This window comes from Mobula hypostoma, chromosome 2 (genome assembly GCF_963921235.1).
Source record: "Mobula hypostoma chromosome 2, sMobHyp1.1, whole genome shotgun sequence".
Taxonomy (NCBI): domain Eukaryota; kingdom Metazoa; phylum Chordata; class Chondrichthyes; order Myliobatiformes; family Myliobatidae; genus Mobula; species Mobula hypostoma.
Window position 1 is genome coordinate 211,073,121 of NC_086098.1, and position 6,000 is coordinate 211,079,120.

A 6,000-nucleotide genomic window follows, 5' to 3' on the forward strand; every position below is an offset into this window, starting at 1 on the left:
TAGTTAATCTCATGTTTGTGTTTTGTGAATTAGTTGTTATATTTGTCTAATGTTTACGTTTGATAATGTGCATTGGCTACATAGTACTTCAGACTGCACAAGATGGTGTGTACTCCAAGTTCAGCTTTTGAAAGTCTGTCTTGCAAAAATTAAAATAAAGTTTGGCATGTGTGATGAATTTTAGTGATTTAAAATATTATTTAAGGAGTTGTGGAAATACTGATTAGTCATACAGTTCGCAACATCACTTAAAATATTACATGTCAGTCCTCACAGGCAGGCACCTCCCAGTCTTCACCCAGCCAACAGGAGTCCGTTCCTCATTTCCAACTCATCACCAGCAGCTTATCTAAACCCAGCTCTACGCCAACAGTACTCTTTGACCCATTGTAGCAGCCAGCCTCAAAAGTTGCTCCAAGCCTTCAGTTACCTTGTTGCCTGTGAGTTTAGTATCTGTTCTCCCATGTTTTATGGCCCCTCATGGCCTATTATTTTGTAATTGATATTAAATATATTGCTTACTGTTAAACCATCTCTGCTGCTTTACTTTTGCGTCAAACCACCAACTGACCCACCAGAGTACACTCACTTAAGGAAGTTGTCCATCAACATAAGCACACAATCCGGAAGCAGCAGCAGCAAACAACTGACCATCTGCTCGCCACTCTCCTCCAGCTCTCCATCTCAATACAAGAACCCCAGAACAGTCAACTTCTTCCCTCTGAACCCTGGATACTGGTGCTCAAATGCATTGATGGTTCCCCAACCCAATCCTGCAACTTCCTGTCCCAGTGCATCTTACACTCTGAGCTCCTGACAACTCGGTATTCTACTGACCGAGCCAAGATTGCCTTCATCATCTCTCTCTTGAATTGGTGAGCTCTGACCTGGGCCGCCACTAACTAGGACAATAAAACCACCATTTGCAATAAATATGAGGAGATGTGCTGGGTTTTTGACCATCTGGGAAGTGGAAGGAGTGCAGCAGATCAGGTACTTTACTTGCACCAAAGCTCATGCTCAGTGCTGCATAACACTGTGAAATTCAGAAGCTTCTTGGTGGAGTGCAGCTGGAACGTGAAGCGCTGCTGGTCTATTACTAAAGAGGACCACTGACCTACGAGGCCTCATCACTCTGGCTCGTCACTAAGCATCTCATGAAACAACACACCAGATCATCAGCCACAACCCCAGTTCCATTTCAGGTGGCAGAACTTTCAACATCAATGCCTCCTGAACCCATACAGTTAGGGTGAGCTTCTTTAACCTCTCCCCCAGAACGCCTGTGGTCAGTATGGAGTCACTGATAACCCATACATCTCATGCCCATTGCATCCAAGAAAATGGCACTACCAGGCTGAAACGAGGGGCCTTTGATCTGGTAAGTTGTCCCTGGACTTTTGTTCCAGCACCTGAGGCTGACTCTCTCTCTCTGTCCTACACCACACCCTAACAACTGTACACACACAAGAGACGCTGGTGGATTCTAGATTCCAACTTTCTGGACCAGATTTTGTGTATGCAGCATAGACTCCCTACTGAACCTATATTTCACCCCTTTCACATCACAGCATTGACAGACGTCCTTAGGATCTGGAGTCTGGGTAAGTGCTCAGAGCATCGGAGAGCAGCACTAGTGCTTTCAATTCCCTTGATTTATTCACTCAACAATCCTCTCACTTTGGGTTACCCCTGATCATGATGCTCACCTTACCTGATCATCCAGTTCACTGCTGAGTTGGGGACCCATCTGCTGGTCCACCTACCTGCAACCTCAGCTGATTTCACTCCGTAACTCCATGGAGACGGAGCAAACACTTGACCTTATAAAACTCCCACAATGACTTAGCCATCACCTTCAGTAAAAGGGAGGCTGCTACCCTGCCACCTCACAGACCACATGACTGCATGAACAACCTCCTCCTACGTAGTAGCCCTCCATGAGGACACCTGTTCTCTCTCTCTCCCGTGAGACACAAAAACCCATGAATGGCTGCATCACTGAAATTGTACTGCGTGGATTCATTTGATCATGGTGCAGGACTTCTTTTGTCAAAAAGAAATATGGGGGTCTTTGTCCTTTTATTGACTACATGGATTCAACAAAATCACCATTGAGAACCACTATCCTCTCACCTTGGTGCATTCAAAACACTCTGTGGGGCCCAGCTCTTCACCAGACTGGATCTATGCAGTGCATACAGTCTGATCCGCAAACCACCAGGGGGATGAGTGGAAGATAGTGTTCATAACACCCAATGACCTCTACGAATACTTGGGGATATTCTTTGTTCTTTCCAACAATCTAGATATTTTCCAGCCTTCATCAATGAGATCCTCCAAGACAGGCTACATAGGCATGTATTCATCTCCTTGACTACATCCTCATCTTCTCCAATGACTCCTAAGACCACAACTGGTACACCTGTTCAGTCCTTCAACATCTCTCAAAAACTAGCTAACTGCAAGTTAGAGAAATTCCAGATCAATACCCCAGTCATTTCCTTCCTGGGTTATATCCTTTCACCCTAAGATATAACCATGGACCCAGAAAAAGTGTGCACAGTCATTGATTGGTGACAACTTCCCTCTCTCAAGCAGCTACAGTGCTTCTTAGGCTTCGTCAACTTCTATCTCCATTTCATCAGGAACTACAACCAATTCACCACTCCTGTCACCTCCCTCACAAAGTCAACTACCTCAGAGCTAACCTGGACTGTTCAAGAGACACTTCCATCTGGAACACCCTGGGCTATCAGGTGCTGGCAATGGGTGAGGGGGTGTACTGGCTGTGGGGGAGCATTTTGTCAAGCTTGCAAAGGCAGGCACTTTCCAGGCTCCAGCCAGCTAACAGGAGTCACCTGTCACTCGTTTCCATCTCATCACCTGCAGCCTATTTAAACCCAGCTGTCATTCAGTCCATGTTCACCCAGCCTCAACCAGCTTCTCCTATCCTTCAGTTACCTTGTAACCTGTGAGTTCCTTTTTTTTTAATGTGGTCCCTCATGGCTTGTTATTTTGCAGTTAAGAGTTATTGTTCACTGCTAAATCATTTCTGCTGCTTTGCTTTTGGGTCAAGCCCCCTCTACATTTTCTGACAATGATTAATTATATTTTGTTCTCTATAATATTTATGAAGAACAGCAATTACTGCCATGCTTTCTGTCATTGAATATTTGTTTAACAGACCAATTGCCAAAGCTAGGCTTGTTTATTTATAATTTTAAAAAAACAGTTTAGCCACATATTTCCATAACTTCTGTTTAAGATGAAATTCTATAATTTTACTTTATATTGAATCTTCCAATTGAAATTGTGATGGCAAGTTTACATTTTGAATGTATCAGATGGTCATAACATTGTAGTTTGGTATTTTTTTTATATTGTTTGAAATTTAAGTTAATAACCTGTGGGCACACTCTGTAGTGAAGCTATGTGTCATTTTTCATCATACTTTGGCTGATTATTAACTCCCCAGTGATGCTGTAGCTGTAGCTGTTAAGATTCTGAAACTCAGTCTCTTATCTAACTTTAAGGTGCTTCATGAGAACTATGGACCAAATATACATGGAGATCTGTGCAATTTTTTATGTGGAATGTAATTGTGATCTGTAACTCACTTCCAATAATGATAGTAGAAACAGAATCAAAGCGAAACACAATTGGTATTTGAGTGAAAATAATTTGCAGGGCTTGGAAGAAACAGGAGCGTGGAACCAGACTGGTTTACCTGACTAACACGCAATTGGTGAAATGACTTCCACCCACACCACAGTGATGTTATGAACCCAACTTCAATCTCCCAATATGAGCTCTTTTTTTCTCCAGAAAATCATTCAGTGATGTTTAACTACCTTAAAGATATAAAATAAATACAAGCTATAATGGTTCGCCATTTGGTCAAAAGTTCACAGAAAGGGGAAATATTGTAAATCTCTACTGGAAAAAAATATATTTTAAGACAACATTTGCTTCAGCTGTGATAGCGTCCATGGTAACTACTTTGCCTGCTGACATCTAGTCTAGCCCATAGTTTACAAGGGCTCCCTCTAGAGAACACAAGATGAAATTTGGATTCCTATCAGTGCACCTGTACTTCCAATAGATCGTTCCAAGCAGGATATTTTTTTTGCCAATACTAATACAAGGAGTTTTCTCCAGTAATAGTATTGTTTCCCTATCAGTGTCTGATAATGTCTTTTGGGAGTTTGGGCACAAAGAACTCTGTGGAACCATATGAATATTTACCGGGGATTTCTGACAGGAAAGTTTGAAAGTCGTTGGTCAAGTTTCACTCGTGAAGAACTGCCACATTGTTAGCTAAGAATTATTGCCAATGCTTGTGGAATATTGCTCTAGCATGAGTCACTCACTTCAGAAGAGGAGGAAGAAAGTTGGAACTGAAAAAGAAAGTGTGGGGGATTTTTATTGCTTGTTTTATGATCCAAGTTTACAGATTATGAGCTATTTTATGCTAAAGTTTTCCCTTCCCTACCGTGGATCAGACTATCCTGTCACATTTATAATTCTTGGTACACTGTATGAGGAGCCAAAGCTAATCTAATGAACATCTGGTTAATGATTAGTTATAAAGCCCTGATATAAATAAATCTTGATCTAGCACAGATGTTAACTTGACCCATTTCTGAAATAGCCATTAGTTTTAAAATAAGTTTTTCTTAATTTTGACATAAAACTGGGTAAGTTAACACTGCCCATGGAGTAAAGTTGCACAGGGATACCAGAACCTGGGAGCTTGTAATATTCACAAATATATGTTCGTCAACATATTTCTGAGTGTTTATGTATTTAACAACTGTTTCCCCTTGACTGGCTGTCAGTCTTCTGGAAAGTGGGGCAGGAGGTATCTCCAATGTGCATATTTGTAGACAGACCCCTAAATCGTAAGGTTTTTGAAGTAATTTGAATAGCATGGTATAGATGTATATAAGCAAAAGACTTAATGTCTAGTTATTTTCATGAGAAAGGTAATTATGGGTTAAACATTTTCATTGGAAAACTTGAGTGGATCACAGCAGATATTCATTTAACAACATAAAATTGAAATATGCTATTAATCCTATCTCGTTTTGTTCCCTCCAAACACACTTTTCTTGTTACCAGTGGAATCATTTGTAAAACTGGAATGGGGAAAGCCTGTAGATCGCAGTATGAGCTTTGAATGCTGAAAACCACTAAGTATGTGCCAAGTGGTTGAGACTGGAAATATGTTAAACTGATGTTTGTAACCACGTGGAGACTCCCAAAACAATAACAGTTGTTTTGCCTTCTCTCTATGCACGTCGCCTTGTTCTCAAGGAGAATGATTAAAAGTATCCTTGAGGGAAACAACACTTGCCATAAATAACATCCACCTACATAGCAGTAGCCTACTAATGTTGGAAACAGAATGTGCAGACATTGGAGAAATCCACAACAAACAGATGATGTTTTCCAAATTTAGATTTTATACCAACTTTTCTTTTAAATTGCTCTACAAATTACCTGGTGTGATTGATGGCCAGTCAAAATTGATCTGCCCTTGGAAGCCACAGGTCTTCTCATTACACCAGGGGGTGGAGTGGGGGTGTTCATTGTCAGTGACCATTTTTATCTTCTCTATCTGCCAGAATATTACCTTTGAACTGAGAACAGTGCTTCTGTTATTATGTATCCATTGCATGATTATTTTTGCTGATGCTCAGCAAAAATCTTAAAATAATGCTGGCGTTTAAACAACATCTTTCAAGTTGGCAGTCCAACAGGGTTTTCCAAAGCCTAGAAGAAAACTAAAACTCATCCAACCCAAGTGAACCTAGTGGTCAAAGAGAGTGAATTTAAGGAGAGTCTTAAGGAGAGAGTGTTAGAGAAGTTGAGGAATTTCAGGAGGAAATTTCACAGTGGGGCTTGGGCAGCCAATTTGTGAGTTGGCTGAAGGGAGAAGGGAAGGACAATATGCTGCAGTCAGCAAGCCAAAAAGCTAAGGGAAGGAATGGAGGC